The sequence below is a fragment of the Trichosurus vulpecula genome, chromosome 4, assembly GCF_011100635.1.
Source record: "Trichosurus vulpecula isolate mTriVul1 chromosome 4, mTriVul1.pri, whole genome shotgun sequence".
Taxonomy (NCBI): Eukaryota; Metazoa; Chordata; class Mammalia; order Diprotodontia; family Phalangeridae; genus Trichosurus; species Trichosurus vulpecula.
This window is the reverse complement of record NC_050576.1, coordinates 296,291,663-296,311,990: the sequence shown is the minus strand read 5'-3', so window position 1 is coordinate 296,311,990 and position 20,328 is coordinate 296,291,663. Positions and strand designations below refer to the sequence as shown.

The following is a 20,328-nucleotide window of genomic DNA, read 5'->3' as shown; positions in this document are numbered from 1 at the left end:
AGACAACCTGGCTGGTGTTGCATCTCGCACAGCAGAGAGAGCCTGCAGTATGTTCTCTGACTGCAAATGAAGGAGAAAATGCTTTCACAGCCCATGTTTCACCATACAAGATTCATTGAGCATTTATGGCCAGAGCCCCGTCCACATGCTGGGTTAACAATCACAAAGCCACATGTAGCTGCAGTTCAGGAGTTACTGAGGCCTGGAAATGAAAGGGCACAAATCCTAAGAGGGGATCACAATGTCCCAGAGAATAAAGAAGACAATAAATAACGAGGAGAAATTCGGTGTGTCAGAGAGTTGGAATCTGTGATAGCAATCACACTTGGCAGTGATGCATTGAACACTCTCTGCTTGTGCCCACTCCAGCTGCAGCTCCTGGAGGTGTGGCCTGTGTGAGGGTTTTTAGTTTTCTGTTGTGCATATGGATGTCTGACACTCGGCTTCCTTAGGACACATGGCGCACTGTCTGCGAGCTGCCCCTCATATGGCGCTGTAGATATGGTGTTGTACAGTATACTTGGCAGGAGGCATACTTTGCTGAAAACAAAGCATGCTTTTTTTTTTTGCCCTGGGGACAGGACTGCAAAGGGCAGAGGGCAGACCCAGGGATTGTAGTGCCATGAGGCAAGTTCAACTGCAGATCATCATGGCGGGATTGGGGGCGGGGGCTGTCTCTCTGAGTCATCATGGGGGAGAAGAAGCTACTTATTTTTCTTTATGACTTTACTTATCCCCAAGGGATGGGGAGGAGGGTTAAGGAGGGAACAGAAGAAGCAGAAAGTCCTTCCTCCCCATCAAGTAGGACCATAGTTTTAGAGCTATAAAGGAACCTTAAGGCCACCTAGTCAAACCCCCTCATTTTACAAATGAGGAAACTGAGTTCTGGAGGGGTAAAGTAACTTACCTGAGAGCCACACAGGCAGAAAGCAATGGGGGTAGGATTGAATCAAACCTCCAATTCATTCCTCTTTTTGACATACGACACTGTGATGCCTCAGCATTTGGGCATGCATGGTCTGCACAATCCTTAGAAAATCACTTTGCCAAACTTGGACTCGGTCTTCTCATCTTTACAATAAGAGGAATGGACCAAATGGTCTCCAAGGTGCCTTCTGACTAATGATTGGTAACTCTATGATAACCCTAAGAAATCCTTCTCCTGTTCTGGCTACAAGCATTGAAATGGGCAGTGTCCAAGCCAATTACGTTCTTATAAAAGATTCCCCAGGATGTGATTTCTATCTCCCTGCACCCAGACCTCGGAGAAGGTGAAGAGGCAGGGTATGTGCCTGCACTCATACAAGGGACACACACTTTGAAACCAGGAGTTCTTGGTCTGGTGTGGCCCAGGTGTATCAGTAATTAAGATGGGACTTTTTGCTGTTCTTCTCTTAAGTGCCTTTAATGATTCTGGCGTTTGTTTGAATGGCTATCTCACTCAGTGGGGCAAGAATTAAAAAGGAATCTCTTTTTAAAATTGATGTTACAGTGATTGGTAATGTTCATCTAATTGGAGGGCTTTATGGACTTCACTCAATGGCAAAATGTTTTTTTCCATTTTATAGATATAAATATAGATATATATCTATAGATACATAGATATAAGAAACAGACTTACTGAGCCATTGAATGGCTTTGCTAAACTTTCTGTTATGTCATGTATAGATCTGGGAAAAAAAGAGTCAGACCACACTTGTTCCAAGAGAATATAAGATCCCTGAGGACAAGGACTATTTTGTGTTTTGTCTTTTTATCCTTAGCCCCTACCGTCCTTGGCACATAGTAGGCGCTTAATAAATGATTGTCGAATTAAGTTTATTTGATTGAGTTTCTTAAAGTGACCTCAGGGTTGGTGGGGGGAGGGGGCAAAGCCAGGAATTATAGTCAATAGGAAACCGGATTTTCCGAGTCAAATGACTTGGGTTTGAATCCCTAAACTACTACTTATTACCTGTGTTTATCTCACTCCCCGTCTTGGGGTCTTAGTTTCTTTATCTATACAATGAATAGATTGGATTAGATCATCTCTGAGGTTCCTTCCAGCTTAAAGAGAAAAGGGCTCTCTGCTCAGGAGACGGAAGGGGGATGTCAAACTAGGAGGCTGCATTCACTCATCTCTTTACTTTTTTCTTTCCATTTTTCCCTCATCCCCTTGTTGTTAGAACCAAGAAATGTATAGGTCAGGTGGGTAAGGAACAGCAAAATTCTTGGGGTGGATTTGGATCACCTGACTGAGTCCAAGTCCAAGGCTCCATGACTAAGCAGTGCTGGCCAAAGGGATACTATACCATGAGCTGATTTTAAAAGCATGCAGATGGATCTGGATGCTATTTAAAACACCATTTGTAGGAAATCTCCTTTCGGAAATGCCTTAGTGCTGCACATTTTGATAGGATGCTGTCCTCTCTAGCTTTAGCTGTAGCAGCCGTTCTACAGGGAAGAGTTAACTAACAACCAGATTCAACTATGAGTATTCCTCCAATTCATTTTTCTTCGTTTTAAACATTTTTTAACAGAAATTATCTCAATTTATGGCTCTCTCTGTCCTTCAGCCCAAGCCCCCAGATCTCCTACTTTTATGAGAGTCTTGGTGATCTTCATAAGAGGTCCCTGTTCCTCATGCTGGTGGAGGTTCAGAACTGTTCTGTGTGTGAGTTATATCCAATTAAAGTGGGAAAGGCAGTGGGGCAGACAGGGCAGTGATAGGGGAAAAAAAGGATGAACCCTTCCATCTCCCCACTGAAGTTCATCTGCCGACTCTCTAGAAATAGCTGCATTATTGCAAAGGCTCCTGGTCCCCATGAGCTCCATCACCTAGCTCAGTCGGTCAGGCGGTAGAGACCTCGCCCCGCTCCCTTTTCAATAGTAATCTGTGCTGTTCTTTTATTAGGAAAACTCCCAGATGTCTGTATTTAATGTGCAGATTCCACACGGCTCTTGGTGAGTCAGTGCCATACTCTGCACGGTTCAGGCTGGAATAGTTGAGTGAACTGTGCCAAATAGATTTGTCAAGTCTGCCGCAGTTTGATTTGGTGCCACGAGGTAGAGGCGGGGGTGAGGAGGGGAGGTGGTGGGGTTAGTAGGGAAGCAGGGGTGGAGGCTGGGGTGTGAGACTAGGGGTGTGTGTGAGGTGGGGGGGGGGAGGTGAACGGACTGGCCTCATCTCTGTGTGCATGTGCCTCTTTCTCCGTCAGCCCTCTAGAACCACCTCCTGAGTTCGAATAGATGGGCACAGTGCCAATTGAACTGGCGCTAAGTGGTGGGCTTGAAAGAGAAATTCAGAGAGCAGAGCCTGTGAGAACAGCGAGCTGAAGATGGAGCATCCTGTTTGCTCTAGCGTGTGTTTAAAATGCCCTCCCTGGGCATAGAGTGTGAACAAGGGAATGGGACGTTTTCTGAGAAAATTTGGGAACTAGCCCTCGATTTCCCCAGTTACTATCAGCATTGAGGCATCCTAGTAAAGTCGAGGGAGTAAGGAAACCAAGAGGAAAACAAGATTAATGAGGACTCAGGGCAGTGCGGGGAACGGACGGCTGTGTTGTTTCCTCAAAAAACACCATTTGTGATTTGGAGGTCGAAGAAAGGCTGAGGCTGATAACAGAACAGTTACCATGTTGCTAGGGGAGGTCAGGACCGATCAGACCTTTCCTACCTTCCCATTGGCCAGCAGATCTGTCACTTACCACTCAACAGTTGATGGTATGCTTCCTAAAGAGAAAAATGACTAACTTGGTTGGGGCATTTCAAGAGACTTCCAGCAAGATGTAGCGCACATGTGTAACACAACCCCACATTCTTGTCTGACTCCATAGGCAGTGAATGTGAAACCTATGACTTTTTGTAAGGGGCAGACCCTCCTAATACATATTTATAGCTAAACCACAAGGCAGAGAGCTAATATGCCTGACGGAACCCATTTCCAACCCATGTGCACACTGAGATTATACAAATCATTTCACATACATTTTTTTTTTTTGGAAACCACAAACAGAAACTACTGCTTTGGGTTTTGCCAACTATATTAACAACGCCCCAAACACAGGCATAGGGTAGTAAATAGTCGAGGAGGGGTGTATTCATAATTACGTATTATATATATTGGAGACACATGCTGAGAGAGATGGAAAGAGAGCAGTATCTATCCACCAAAAAGATGCAGAGAAAGGGGAAAAAAAAAGGTTCCAATTTCAGCACATTATAGGTCAGACCTCATCAAAGTTGCTCTTTCCAGTCTAAAATTCAGGGACTGGGATTCCAAGTTGGCCCCAGAGGGCTTGTGGACAGCAGATTGTGGACTTGGATGTCACGAAAGGTGGGTCTGAGTGCCACCTTTGTGGCTAACAAGCTATGTGCCCTCAGGTAAATCACTTACCCATCTAAGCATCACTTTACTTATCTGTAAAGACTACTTGCCTCAAATGGGTGACTGTGAGGATTGAATGAGATCATGCATGTAAAATGCCTGGTAACTACAGAGAGCTATATAAATCAATCAACCAACAAACATTTTATCGGGAGCCTGCTGCTGGCCAGGCAACTGTGCTAAGCGATGGTAAAGGAAAAACAAAAGTGAAACAGTTCCTGCCTTCAGGGTGCTCACATTCTGGGGGAGGGGATGCAGTATGTATGTTTTTAAGTATATTTAGGATATATGCAAAATAAGTACAGGATGGTTTGGGAAGAGAGCTTGTTCCAGGCATGAGGGGATCAGGACAGGCTTCCTATAGAAGGGGGTGCTTGAGCTGAGCCTTGAAGGAAACCGGGCAGAGGTGAAGAGGAAGTATATTCCAACCATGAGGCCCAGGTAGTGCCAAGGTATGGAATTGGGAGACAGAACAACATATGTGCAGAACTGCAAGTTGTCCAGTATGGCAGGACTGGAGAGTGCATAAAGTAGTATGTATGAAGACTAGAAAGGAAGGAAGAGTTTTAAATATATCATTCCAACCCCCCCACCATGCTATAAAAAAGGAGCATATTTCATTATCTTTTCTTTGGAATCTTCAGTTTTTTCAAGTTCAGCTTCTTTCAGTGATCTGTCTACTTACATCATTTTAGTCATTGTCTATATTGTTCTCTTGCTTCTGCATATTTTATTTTGCATCAGTTCATATATATCCTCTCATGTTTCTCTGAATTCTTTATATTCATCATTTCTAATTATAGGATGATATTACATTATTTACAGACCATAGTTTTTAGACCAGTCCCCAGTCTGTAGGTAACCACTTTGTTTCTAATTCTTTGCTTCACAAAGAAGGCTGCTCTGAATATCTTAGTGTGCTTTGGACCTTTGCTTCTGTCTTTTGGCTTCCTTGAGGTATATTTCCAGTACTATTGCAAAACCCTTAACTTATCTCATTTAACTCTTGTGACTAGATTGGTGGTGCAAGGTCTGAAGAGGGTGTGGGACCCTATATCCAAAGTAAGTCATGCTTTTTATCTGAGAACAAAAAACGTTAGACTTCAGGATAGGCTGATCAAGTGGGGTTTGATGTCATTCCCATTAAAATCACTCTGGTTTTTGCTATTGATGTTTATTATACATGGGGGCAGACACCTTGCCTTAATAATGGGGGAAAGGAAGCTCAGACTAAGGGTGTCAGGGAACAAGTGGCCCAAGAGGATCCAGAATGACTCTAGAGTGAAATCATTGTTGAAAAGGTAGGAAAGAGGAGTGGAATCCAAGGAAGCACACTGAGTTAATCAAAGCCTTTCAGGCATTTCTTATCCCTCTTTGCAATTCTGTAATGTATAGGGGAGACTTTTCTTTTTTTTCTAGTGAAGAAACAAGTACCAAGAGGCTAAGTGACTTATCCCATTTACACAGAATCCCTGAGGGTACTAAATTAAACAGTGTAATTTAGGCTACTTCCTGATTTCCGAACTGATTCCTAGTCCACTCAGGCCCAATATTCCCCCATGAATCTTATATCCACAGAGAACATATATGTATAAAATACACTTACAAGGGTTATAAGCAAGAGGAGGGCTGTGTCTTCCTGTGGCCTGATCTCTCTGGAATGGGCATCCAAAGAAAATCTTGTGCTCTAGGCAATATGATCTAATGCACCAATTCCTAATCTCTTTGGGGCTTCAGTTTCATCATCATCCATTTAACTTTGTGATTCTCCTTTATTCTCTCTAATCACCTCCTCCCACCCCTAACCAAGTGAGCTTCAACTAATGATAACTTTCTAAGTCAAAGTGAGCTAAAATTAATTTTGCTTCGAGATTTTTTTGAGAGTTTCACAACATTCCACGAGCTAATTGGACCAAAACCACTTGTAAAACTTTTGTCTAGTGGTTAGGACAAGTCATCCCTATGTCGTTTCTGGCTTTAAACAAACAAACAACTCTTCCTAGAATTTTATTCCCAAGTGAGTCATCTAATAGCTCCATACCTCAGTTTTTCTGTCTAGTGAAAGGGACATACAAATTTTGCTGTTAGCTAATGTTGGCAAAGCACTTTGAAATCTCTGGATGGAAGGCACTCTCTAGATATAATTAATGTATTAGCCCCACAAAGCTCATCTTCAGCAGACACAAGTTATCAATTTTAAAGAGTAACAAGGCCCTGTGGGATAGTTTTCTGCCTCTTTTCAAATCACTGGGTTGGAAGGGACCTTGACAAGCCATCCAGTCCAACCCCCTGTGTTTGTCCAGGGCTGCACCTGAGCCATCTCAGACAAATATAGACTTACCCTATGCTCACTGATTTGAAAAAGATTTCTTTCTTGGGTCAGGAGTGTTAGATCCTTAAGGAAAAAAAAGCATCTTTTTAAACTTTCTGTTGGATGGCTCACTGTCCTTTATCCCTTTTGGTTGTAGTAATTTCATTTATTGTAAATAAGATTAGGATGATGTCTCAAACCATAAACTAATGTCCTGTGATGGGTATCAGCCTTCAGAAGTTATGACTATTGTAATATATTGAATACCCAGTTTAGCTCAACCCTGGTAACATATTTTCTAGAGTGGGCCTATGTTTTTTTTTTTATATCAGTATTTCCCAGTTTAATTCTACCTCCCATTTATCTGTACCTCAATTATAATGGAAAAAAATCCAGTGCCACCTTTCCTGGTAATTGCATTTGCCCATTATCTGTTTGTCATGGGATGAGCTCAGACCCTTAGTGTCTCCCCTTAGAAAGCTAAAGGAAAAACTTCACAACCCAGAAGCCTAGATACTTTTCTGCATCAGGACGTTCTATAGGGCCTGGATTATCTCATGAAGCTAGAGTCAGTCTCCATGAGGTCCCCAGACCTCAAACAAAATTCACTGGATGGGCTCCCTCATCCTCATTTAGTGTAGTGGACTGTGGCAGAGGACTACTTAATGCTAAGGCATGAAAAAGGACATGTCTAGATAATAATGACTTTGCTTGGTCTTAGGATAGAGGCTCCCAACCAACAGGTTTCCCAGCAAATCTGGAAAGATCTCCAGCCCACTTGTCACATTCATCCTTCCCCCAATATTTGTCAGAATTCACTCTGAATTTTGAGGCCACACTGGCAGGTCTCACTCATGGTGCTCCCCAAGCTGCTCTCCTGCCCCAGACTGAATGGTACTGGTTTTCCTTGGTTTCTGTCTTTTGCTGTTGCCATCTTTTTTTCCTCTTCCCTCGCTCACCATCTCAAAGCTCTGGGGAAATGTAAGTGCTCATTCTAACCTACACAGAAACATCATAAGGCCCCCATCTTAGGACTTCTTTAGTCTAGGGAAAAGAACTTGGAGGCGGAACAGGACACTTCACACCACTCAAGGCTCTCTTCTGGGCTGTCCCAGTAAGAATGATTGCTACTGGTTTTCTCTCCAGCTTTAGGAGACCTGTCTAGAGCTCTCCCTGGTCTCTTCTGCTCCAAAATACTGTGCTTATTACCTACCACTCACTCTCCTCTCTCTCCCTCCCCGAGCCCCCCCACCCCCCACTTAAAATCCCTGTACGGTATTCCTCTCCTTCCCCCCCTCATGCTTTTCTGTCTCAAATCCTAAAACCCTAATCCTGTTAGTATGCTATGTTCCAGGGCTCAGCGTCTCCATGGGGGTAATGCAATCCTGCCATAAATCTAGTAGGCCTAGCAAGACACACACACACACACACACACACACACACACACACACACACACACACGGAGATGAGCACATCCCACCTACCTTTACCCCTGCATCCAAAAATAGGATGCTTCCTCCCCCACCACCCCTTGTATACACACTCTTGCCCTTTGCCCCTTTCCCTTTATTTCCTGAAACACTGCTTGATGGCAATTCCAGCTCTACAATAAAGAAGTTAGGGTCATCCCAGCCATAAATGACCATTTGGGTGTCACAATCTTCACCCCCTAGCCCCCCAAATTTCCCTTCTGACTCTACATCTGGCTAAATTCCCACATCCACTGGAACTAAACAACTATGAAAAAAAAAACATTCTGGCCTTGAAGGAGAAGTTTTTTAAGGGTCAGTAATGTGATTTACAGACGGGAAAGAAAGCAAGCACCCTCTAACTTAACATCATTCTGCCCTCATACTCCCTCTTCTCCTATTTTGTTCAACTAATTAATTAAACAGGATGACATCCATTGATTAACAATTTATTTTTGCTTGTACGCCTGATGGTCAGGATTAAGGAGAGTGTATGGGAAAGGCCTGGGGGATGGGGAGAAGACCAGCCCTGAATCCTGCAGTCAAGATGAATTGTTGCTACTGTTTCTTGGACAGATTCTCTAAGTGTGTTAACTGGTTCCCCCAGTTTCAATTCCCTCCTTTCCCCCTTGATGCGCCTCCCCCTTCACAGCACCCCCCCAAATCCTGAAACAATTTCTCTTTTCCAGCCTCCTTTCTCATGTGCCCCATGCCAAGTAGATTGAAAAGAAGAAAATTTGATGCAATGAAATATTTATTAGGAGGGCAAAATATTTATTTAAAAAAAGAATAACCCATGTGTAATTTCTCTCTTTGGGCTCCAAATTGTATAATGTTGTCTTTGAAAAATCTCCTCTTTCCTTTGTAGTTCTGAGAGTTAGGCTCTCTTCCAGGCTTGCAGCAAAGTAGAAATAAGCAGTAGGTTATACCACAACTAATGAAGAGATAGGGTCTGAATACTGAGGATTGGGAGGCAGCACCCACATAAAAAATGACAGCTATCACCTATTGGGAGAGGTAGGCCCATTTACATCATGGGATGGGCTGACACAGTGCTTGCTTTCCAAACATTTCAAAACACATGACAAAGATTCTCCTTAATCTTCTAAGGTAGGTTGGATGTAGTACAGAGTCCATGGTACCATGGTGATAATATCTTACATTTAAATCTATATGCATGATATATCTTAATAGAAGTGTGTATGTTAATGTATAAATATAATGATTTACAAAACACTTAATGTGCGCATCTCATTTAATCCTCACAATAACCCTGAAGACAATCAAGGAAGGTATTACTGCCCCCATTTTATAGATTAGGGAACTGGGGTTCAAAAAATTGTAGCATTTTCCCCAAGGTCCTCCATGATTAACCAAGTTGGAGAAGCTGGGAATAGGATCCAGATCTTCTGAGTCTTTAACTGGTATTTGTTCCCTTCTACTACACTGCCTTTATTTAAAGAGGATGCCAGTGTAGCCGGAAGGCATTTAGGCCTGGTGGAAAAAATTCTAGAAGTTAGGAGGCAGTGGAGTGGGGCTAGACTTGGAACTGGAGGACCCAGGTTCAAATTCTGCCTTTACCATTTGCTACCTGGGGGGCCTTGGTCAGGTCTTTTAACCTCTCATGGCCCCAGGTTTCCTCAGCTGCAAAATGAAGGGGTTATTCTAGGTGACCTTGAAGTCTCTTTTATATAGTCCTACAACAGGTAGGCCTGCAACATATTCTCTCTTCAGTGCTATAATTATGGGAGCATGAGGGACCTTTCCTGGAATCTCTTCACTGACAAGGCTTTTACCTATTTGTAGGGAACACAGGGAAATGAGCCACATGACTTTGAGTGAGTGCTTCTGGAGAGGGGATCTCATGGAACTATATATTTAATTAAACATTTATGTGCAAAACACTGAGCTTGGCACTTCAAAAGAAAAAAAAAGCCCACTAAATGGGACATAGTAACTGCCTTAAGGCATTTTCTCTCTAGAAGGAGGGATATCACTGCTAATAAATACACCCAGAAATACAGCATGGGATATTCTAGGCATGCTCAGAGAGTCAGTGGAGGAAGAGATGGTTTCTGGCTGGTGGGGGGTGGGAAGTGGGGCGACATGGAGAGGAGATCAGGGAAGGCATCAGAAGCACAGGATCTGGGAATTCCAAGGCTCCCTAGTCCAACTGCTACAATAAGAATCCTCCCCAGTCATTGTCCACATGTAGTCCTTGAGCTTGCCTGAAGGCCTCTGGTAGAGGAGGACCAGCCACTGCTGAGGAAATGTTTCCTTTGTTATTACATCAGTCATTTCCTCTACAACTTCCACTCATTGTTCCTTATTCTGCCTTCTATGGCCAAGCACACTAAGTCTAATCCTTTAGACAGCATTTAAAAACTGAAATTGTTCAAACATTTCAGTCCTATTCATGACCGCATTTTAGGTTTTATTGGCAAAGATACTGGAGTGGTTTGCCATTTCCTTCTCTAGTTTATTTTACAGATGAGGAAACTGAGGCAAATAGATATTACCTTGTCCAGGGCCACACAGCCAGTACATATCTGAGGCTGGATTTGAACTTAGTTCCTCCTGATTCCAGGACCAGCACTGTATCCACTGTGCCACCTAGAAATAATCAAATGCCTTCTAAATCTTTTTTTTCTTCCAGGTTCCTTGGATAGAAAACTGGAGTCAGAAAGATTTGAATTTAAGTCTGGCCTTAGATTTTTACTAGCTGTGTGATCCTGGGCAAGTCACCTTCTGCCTGCCTCAGTTACCTTGTCTGTAAAATGGAGATGATAATAGTACCTACTTCCCAGGGATTTTGTGAGATAAAATTAGATCACATATGTCATACACTATAAAATGTCACTATATGTATATATATAAAATAGCGCATATGTCATATGGTATAAAATATATGTCATAGTATGGTTAATATCACACACATGTCATAGCATATGTCAAATGCTTTGCGCACTTTAAAGCACTACTAGCTACTACTATTAATTATTATTAATAATAATAACATATAATATCAAGACCCTTTTCCATCTTGGTCACCCTCCTGGACGTTCTCCTTTCTAAACCGTAGTGCTCGGAACAGATGCCAAGACTTAAGAAGTAGGAGGCATCGTCATCTCTCTTGTTTTAGACACTAAGCTGTCTCATTGCTAACCCAAGATGATATTGGCTTTTTGGCTACTATATCCCACTATTGACTCATTGAGCTTGGCACCCATTAAAATCACCCATTTTTTTTTCCATCAGAAATACTGCTGACTAGTCACATATGCTCCAGTATGGACTTCTGAAGTAGAGCTTTTTGGTCACCCAAAATAAGACTTTAAGTTTTTCTCTGTTTGATTTCTTTTATTAGATGTGGCCCCGTGTTCTTGCCTGTCAAGATCCATGGAGGTTCTGGCCACCATCCAGTATATTAGCTGCCCCTCCCAGCTTTGTTCATCTTCAAGTTTGATAGGCTTGACATCTATACCTTTATCTAAGTCTTTGATAAAAAAATGTCAAATAGCTCAAGGCCAAGCACAAATCCCCGGAGCATTCCAGAAACCTCCCTCCTGGTAGAAGTAAAAATCTTTAATGACTGAAGTCCTCCTAGCTGCCAGAGGCAGTAAGTGGATAGAGGCCTCAGCCTGGAATCAGAAGACTTGAGTTCAAAGTTGGCATTATTAGCTGTGTGACCCAGGGGAAGCCCTTTAACTTCTGTCTATCTCAGTTTCCTCACCTGTAAAGTGGGAACATCGACATCTACTTTGCAAGGTTGTTGTAAGGATCAAATGAGATCACATTCGTAAAGTGCTTAGCGCAGTGCCCACCACATAGTAGGTGCTGTGTTATTCCCCTTCTTTTGCTCTCCCCATTCAACCAGTTCAGAATCCACTTAACTGTGCTATCATCTAGCCCACATCTCTCCCCAGCCTGTCCATAGGAATAGCACAAGTTGTTGTTGCTGAGTCATTTTCAGTTGTATCTGATTCTTTGGGACCCCATTTGGGGTTTTCTTAGCAAAGATACTTGAGTAGTTTGTCATTTCCTTCTCCAGTTCATTTTACAGATGAGGAAACTGAGGCAAACAGGGTTAAGTGACTTGCCCAAAGTCACACAGTTAGTAAGTGTCTGAGACCAGGAAGATGAGTCTCCCTGACTGCAGGCCCAGCACTCTATCTATGGAAACTTAGTCAAATCCTTCATTGGAATCCATGTAAACTATAACTATAGCATTGCCCTGATTTTTCAGTCTAATAACTGTGTCAAAATAGGAAATGAGGGTTTTTTTTCTGGCATGACCTGTTCTTAATGAAGTCATGCTCATTATTTGTGCTCACCTCATACTTTTCACCAAATACCCCTTTAATCATACACTCTAGAATTTTGCCAGGTATTGAAATCAAGCGTATTGGCCTAGAATCTGCTCTCTTTTCCTTTTTGAATATCAGTTCAGTGTTTGTCCTTTTCCAGTGTTGTAGCATCGCTCTTGTTCTCTCCAAAGTTGGCTCAGTAATCATACACACCAGTTCTTAAAGTACCATGGGACGCATTTTCTAGGCCTGGTATCTTGATCTCATCAAAGGTGGCTAGATATTTTCCTACTCTTCATGGAGGTAGAAGCATTGGAAGGATGGAGAGAAAGTCAATAGCTGGGTGTGATGACTTTTTAGGTATAGAATAAGGTTTTAGCAAAGGCATGGAGGTAGAAAAGCATGCAGCATGTTCATGGATGAGTTAATCCAATGGTTGGTAATCCTTTTTTGCTGGAGTATAAAGTATATGAGGGAATTGGTAGGTCAAAACTGGATTATGGAGGGTTTGAATATCAGGGTAAAAGTTTGGATTTTATTCAATGGGCAGAATGGAATCATTCAAGGTTTTTCTGTATTGGAGTGACCTGATGAGAGATATGCATTAGGAAGACTAGTTAGACAGGAGTGTATGGTTTGGGAGAGATTAGAGACAGAGAGACTAATTGGGAAATTGTAACAATGGTATAGGTGAGAGGCATCAAGGACATAGACTAGAATGAGGGTGGTGAGAATGGAGTAGAGATGACAGATCGAAAAGAGATTGTGGAGGTCAATCGTAAGCATTTGACAGTTTAGATGTTGGGACCAAGGGAGAGAGGAAAATGTTTAAAAACAGCACAAAGGATTTGAAAATGGGTAGCTAAGAGCATGGTAACATCACAAAACTAACTAAAGAATACAGAAAGATGAGCAGGTTTTACCTCAAGGTAATGATGTATTGAGTTTGAGATGCTAGCAGAATTTCCATGCAGGTGGAGTGTCCACTAGACAGTTGGAATGATGCTCTGGAACTTAAGAGAGAGAGATTGTAGCTGGAGATATATGTAATTGGGAGAGTAGATCCAGAGCCTATGTTATGTATAAATTTGATCATTACTCCCATAGAAACGATAGTTCAATGCTAATTCATTGTTGGAGGAGTTGTGAACTGATCCAACCATTCTGGAGAGCAATTTGGAACTATGCCCAAAGGGCTATAAAAATGTACATATCCTTTGACCCAGCAATACCACTTCTAGGCCTGTACCCCAAAGAGATCATAAAAATGGGAAAAAGGACCCTCATGTACAAAAATATTTATAGCAGCTCTTTTCGTGGTGGCCAAGAACTAGGAATTGAGGGGATGTCCATCAATTGGGGAATAGCTAAACAAATCACGGCATATGAATGTAATGGAGTACTATTGTGCTATAAGAAATGACGAGCAGGTGGACTTCAGAAAAACCTGGAAAGACTCATACGAACTGATGCTGAGTGAAGTGAGCAGAATCAGGAGAACATTGTTCACAGTAACAGCCACATTGTATGATGACTGACTTTGATAGAATTAGCTCTTCCCCGCAATGCGAGGACCTTTAACAATTCCAAAAGACTCATGATGGAAAATGCCATCCACATCCAGAAAAAGAAATATGGAGTCTGAATGCAGATCGAAGCAGACTATTTTCTTTTTTTGTTTTCTTTTGGTTTGGTTTGGTTTTTTCTATCTCATGGTTCCTCCCATTCATTCTAATTCTTCTATACAACATGACTAATGTGAAAATATGCTTAATAGGAATGTATATGTAGAGTCTATATCAGATTGCATGCTGTCTTGGGGAGGGGGAAGGAAAGGAGGGGGAGAAAATATTTTTTTCTTTTTTTTTATTTAATATATTTAGTTTTCAGCATTGATTTTCACAAGAGTTTGAATTACAAATTTTCTCCCCATTTCTACCCTCCCCCCCACTCCAAGATGGCATATATTCTGGTTGCCCTGTTCCCCAGTCAGCCCTCCCTTCTGTCACCCCACTCCCCTCCCAACCCCTTTTCCCATCTTTTCTTGTAGGGCAAGATAAATTTCTACGCCCCATTGCCTGTGTATCTTATTTCCTAGTTGCATGCAAAAACTTTTTTTTTGTTTTTGTTTTTGAACATCTGTTTTTAAAACTTTGGGTTCCAAATTCGCTCCCCTCTTCCCTTCCCACCCACCCTCCATAAGAAGTCAAGCAATTCAACATAGGCCACATGTGTATCATTATGTGTAACGCTTCCACAATACTCATGTTGTGAAAGACTAACTATATTTTGCTCCTTCCTAACCTATCCCCCTTTATTGAATTTTCTCCCTTGACCCTGTCCCCTTTCGAAAGTGTTTGTTTTTGATTACCTCCACCCCCATCTGCCCTCCCTTCTATCAGCCTCCCCTTTTTTTATCTTCTTCCTTCTTCTTTCCTGTGGGGTAAGATACCCAATTGAGTATGTATGGTATTCCTTCCTCAGGTAAAATCTGATGAGAGCAAGATTCACTCATTCAGGGGGAGAAAAGTTAAAACCTATGGAAATGAATGTTGAAAACAAAAATAAATAAATTAGCTTATAAAAAATGTTAAATAAAATATATTTTATTTTTAAAAATTAAAACAATAATAAAAAAAAAGAAATGATAGTTCAAGCTGTGGCAGCAGATGAGCTTGCTATGGGAAAGACGCTTTCACAGTCAGGACAGAAGAGGGTCAAAGACAGGTAGGACCTTGGGGAATTTCTCTGTGGGTAGATGATGGAGTGGAAGAGGACAAGGGCAAAGTACAAAGAGGAACTTGGAAAGTAGACAAAGAAACTGTTCTTAGAGAGGAAGGAGGAGAACCAGGATGGTAATGAGGAAGAGGTGGGTTCAATAGGAATAAGAAGTTAAAGTACAGGAGATTGTGGTTGTAAGGGAATTTCTGAGTTCAGGTCTCAGAACTAGGTGAGCAGTGAGGTGGCGCAATGGATGGAGTGTCAGACCTGGAGTCAGGAAGACCTGATTTCAGATCTGGACTCAGACACTTACTAGCTGTGTGACCCTGGGCAAGTCACTTAACCCTGTTTGCCTCAGTTTCCTCATCTGTAAAATGATCTGGGAAAGGAATTGACAAACCAATCTAGTGTCTTTGACAAGAAAACCCTAAATGGGGATTAGGGGATTTCAGATTCAGTCTAAAGGAAAACTTTCTAACAAGAAGAGCACTTCAAAAGCAGACTGAGCTCTGCCTCAGGAGTTAATGAGTTCCCCATCACTGGGAGGAGAAGGGCCTTGATTGATGATGGCAGAACAAAGGTCTGGAAGTAGCTGTTACTGTACAAGAGCATGTCAGCCTTTCCTGGTAATTGTGAAAGTGGGAGGAGAGAGCTCCAAATGGAGACGGTTTGGAAGGCTGTGTTGTCTTCAGGCTTCAGCTAATTTGAGGAAAAAATAGAAAAAAGTTTGAAGATGTAGGAGAACAGGGATGCTGTATTTGGAAACAGGCTAGGAGAGGGGATGAAAGGGAATAAAAAATAACATTGAGATGAGCAGGGATGAAAGTTTAAGGATCCTAGAATAATAGCATCCCTGAACTGGAAGCAGGAATTCTCCTCTACAATGTTTCCAATGGGTCATCCAATCCTTTATTGAAGACCTCCAGGGATTGGTGAACTCATTACCACTTTTGAACAACTGTAATTAAGAAGTCTTTCTTTATATTGAATCTAACATCATCTCATCTAAAGAACAAGGAAGCACTGTACCATCTTGCACAGTGCAGATGACTGACAGGTGTTACTACCTTCCAGGTGTATCACTATCATGACATTGGAAGGGTTATACATGGTGTATTCTTGAGACCTATGGGGGTGGGGACAGCCCAAGGGAACCCAGAGATGAATTCAGGATTGGGGGACAAAGAAAGGATACAACTAGATAATTGAGAATGGGAAACCAGGAGATTGAGAGTTAAGCTTGGAGGAGAGACAGGTTAGTGGCAGAGGAAAGTGAGTGCTTAAGTAAATTGAATTTTATTCATGGAGAAGCTGGAAAAATTATTGGGTCCCACATTCTTAATTACAATGAGATTGGTTATGGCAAGAGTGTGCCCTTGTAGATCTCAGTCCCAGGCAGTATCTCTGGCTTCCTTTAAAGGCTGATTCATTAAAACATATAAGATTTAAATAATCTTATGTTAAAGAGCTCTTTGCTTATGGACCCAGAACCACAGTAAAGAATGTTGATTTTCTTGTCCTGTATGATGGAGCTCTATCCAAACTACTTTTATTAAATATTGACCAATTTAATAATCAGATGGGCCACTCATTGGTATAAATCAGAAAATCAGTAAGACACCACTGACTTCCCAATTTTCTCTCCCTGAATATCAACCAAAGTTCGCAAAAAATCAATTGGAAAATGCTGGATTACATTTAAAATTCAATGAGGCACAAAATGGATTAGCCAATCTACTTTGTATCCTGAATTATCCTGTTTATATCCTGTTCACTGAGATGTAATTGAAGGAAATCTTTCTGAGTACATCACACCATATTGGATTTTTTCAAAATATGACCTGTTAACTAAAATATAGTTACCACTACCTCCTCCACTTGCTGTCTTACTTAGGGAGTAAATTCACACTTTTACCCTCCTCTCCTTTTTCTTTGGGGAATGAAGAATCAATTTTAAGATGTTCTAATTTAAAGTTAACAAGAATGCGTATGCTCTGTGACTTCTGGGGTTTTTTTTGCTAGTAAAAAATTAGATGTCTAAAAAAGTAAATTTGTCAAAATTTGCTCTTTATGTTTGCCTGTTATCACACTCCACTGATTTTCAATTTAATATTACTGTCAGTTGATTTTATAATTATATAGCTATAAGGTTTTAGGGTTTTTTTTAGCAACTAGGTAGTACTTGGGGACCAATGGTTTTAGACTACATTGTGTTCGTCTGTTAGTTCTATCACCCATTAAAATATAAGCTCTTCGAGGGCAGGAACTTTTTTCTTTCTTTCTTTCTTTCTTCCTTCCTTCCTTCCTTTCTTTTTCCTTCCTTCTTTCCTTCCTTCCTCCCTCCCTCCCCCGCCTCTCTCTTTCTAAAAAGAAAGTTGTTGTTGTTGTGTCCCCATAACCTAGCACAGTGCCTCATATACAGTAGGGGCTTAATAAATGCATGAAGATGACTTAATTTCAGAACCTTATTTTTTACCCACAGCTTAGCTCTTACTGGGTTGCACAGTTGGCCTTGCAGGGAGCAGTGGTAAATTTGACTGCTTATTTTTGAGTCTGTTATCCACTATATGTTTCTGAAGGAGAAGCTGAGGCATTTGAGGTTTATCGATTTGCCCACAGTGATTCAGTGAATCAGTAAGGGGAACAGGGAATAAAACCAGTTTCCTGGCACCATTCCTCCAGCACACAACCCTTACCTTGTAATGACTAGTTCAGGAGCCAAGAGCCCATCTCAGAGAATTTGATCAGAAAAAAAAAATAAGAGAGGTGATTCTGAAACCACAGAAGCTCTGAGAAAATCATAAAGATGTTTAATATATGATGGCATTTACCAGCTATAAATAGGGAAGATGCAGGGAGAAAAATAGAGACCTTATAAATCCATTGGGTCAGAAGAAATAGAAACTGCTTAATATTTCATTAAAAATGGATTCTCATAAATTGTACTTTGATATCTTTGGGTGAAAGACAATATGTAAGGACTGAGGCATTGTTATTCATTACCCTTTGTTGTTATTAATAATTTGAACTGTTATTGAATGAAACTGTCAACAAGGTATGTTTTTACTATTTATTGAGCCCCTATAATGGGCTAGGCCCTGCCCGGAGACTACCACTACTGTCCTTGTCCATGGGATACTTGTACTTTGGGGAGCTGTGTGTTAATGGAGAGGACTCCTGTAACAAGACAGAGGCTTCTCTTACCCCAGGGAAGCTGCAGCTCAGGCTGTGAGTTAGATTAGAAAAGTCTTCAAGTGAAGCAGGCCCCAGCTCACTAAGAAAGCAGAGGGCTGGAACTCAGAGGGTTGTGGGAAGGTTTAATGAAGTTAGAGTCAGCACGAGTGGTCGGCACATAGAGCAGAGGACAGATCTAAGCCCAAAGAAACCCAGAAGTAAATACAAAACTGGGAATGACCTGGGGGAAAACAAAAACAAAAACAGAAAACCTAGGGAGTCTATAGAAATGTAGCTGCTTAGCAGGTTTAAAACACCTCTAGATTTGTGTGCCTAGAGTAAAAGAATATTTAGTGTGGAAAAAAGCAGGGGAAGAACCTGGCTCAGTGGCTCAGCTTAGCCAAGAATCTGTAGTCGATAGGGCACTGGACTTGGAGTCAGAAAGACATAGGTTCAAAGCCCACCTCAGACAATAGCTGTATGATCCTGCGTAAGTCACTTAAGCTCCCCATGCCTCTGTCTCCTTATCTGTAAAATGAGTGGGTTAGACTTGATGTCCTCTGAGGTCCCTTCCAGCTTTCAATCCATGATCTCAAGATGATGTATCAAATCCAAGTCTCTCTTTCAATCTTCCTTCCTCCCTCCCTCTCTCCTTCCCTCCTTCCCTCCTTTCCCCTTCCTTCCTTCCTTCCTTCCTTCCTTCCTTCCTTCCTTCCTTCCTTCCTTCCTCGGATTTCATCAACATAAGGAGTTCCCACTGTGTAAACTCCCTCCGCCAAAGCAGATCAGCAACTTGTCTAACTTCGAATCTTAAGGAGTGAGTTATCTGGGAGCTCTGAAATTGGTTAAGTAATTTGTCCATGATCACAGGGCTAGTAGCAGCGGTATAATCTGAACCCAAGGCATCTTGATTTCTAAAATTAGCCTTCTGTTCACTAGTCCATGTTGCCTGCCATCTTACCGTTTCCTGATGAACATAGGGGTCAACCTAAAAGCCATAGACATTTTCCAGAAGCAACCCTAACACCGAAAACACATGTCACACTCACCACTCTCACAGGCCAACATTGAAATGTACAGGCATACTTGTGCACACATACCCACCCTCCACCCTGCCCAGACACAAACATATACACATACTGCATCTCTCTAATGTACTCCAAAGTGGCAATCATTCCCTCACTTAAGGGGGTTTGAGGAAGGTGGGGAGGGGAATGGTGTTTGGTGTTAGCTGCCAAGACTGCCAAAGGAGGGGGGTCAAATAGGATAAAATAGGATATTAAAAACACATAAGCCATGCTGTGTTTCTAAACGGTACCAGCATGATATATATGCTGCAGATTAGTAGCTGTGTTAAAGTTCAGATCTGCTCCAAACTTCAATTACATACTCACATTTGCAAACAAAGCTTTTTTTTTTTCTGGGGCTACTTAGCACCAAGCTAATGAAGGCCATACATACAGACCAGCACCCAGTTCAACATCTTTAGGGATCGGGGTGCACTGGCAGCACTGGCTGCTGACAACACCCTTTGGGGATACAATGCTGAATTCAACCCATACTTGCCAAAAAAGAAAAAAAAAGAACATCTCTGCCTCAGCAACTTGGATTCTAGGAGAGCTGCGTTAATGTCTCTTGTCTGCAGGCAAAATTCCTTTATCCTTCTCAAAGCTGTGATGTGTCCTAGCCAACACAGATGTGAAAGCAGGGTGATGGTGAGGTCCAGTGCTTTCTCTGGCTGCATCACGCCTCCCTTCATTATCAAATCATTATTAACCGCTGAGAATTTAGAGAAGACCCTATACTCTCACCCCAGGCCTTCCCCTTCCTCATTCATCTTGTAGGGGGGACCTCCCATATAGTCCACTTCTCCTGACCCTACCTTCCTTATCTTCTGTTTCCTCTATGCTCCTTAATTATTAGTGGGAAGACAGTGAAATCAACATTTGGAAGAGGAGACTAGAGGGTAGTGGGATTGTA

The 20,328-nt window shown here is 41.9% G+C and overlaps 1 protein-coding gene across 3 annotated transcripts in view; it reads left to right on the top strand.

Annotated features, from left to right (window-relative positions):
* The window catches only part of NRP2 (neuropilin 2), a 151,170-nt gene that overhangs the window by 55,630 nt on the left and 75,212 nt on the right, over positions 1 to 20,328 (top strand). The window lies entirely within an intron of this gene.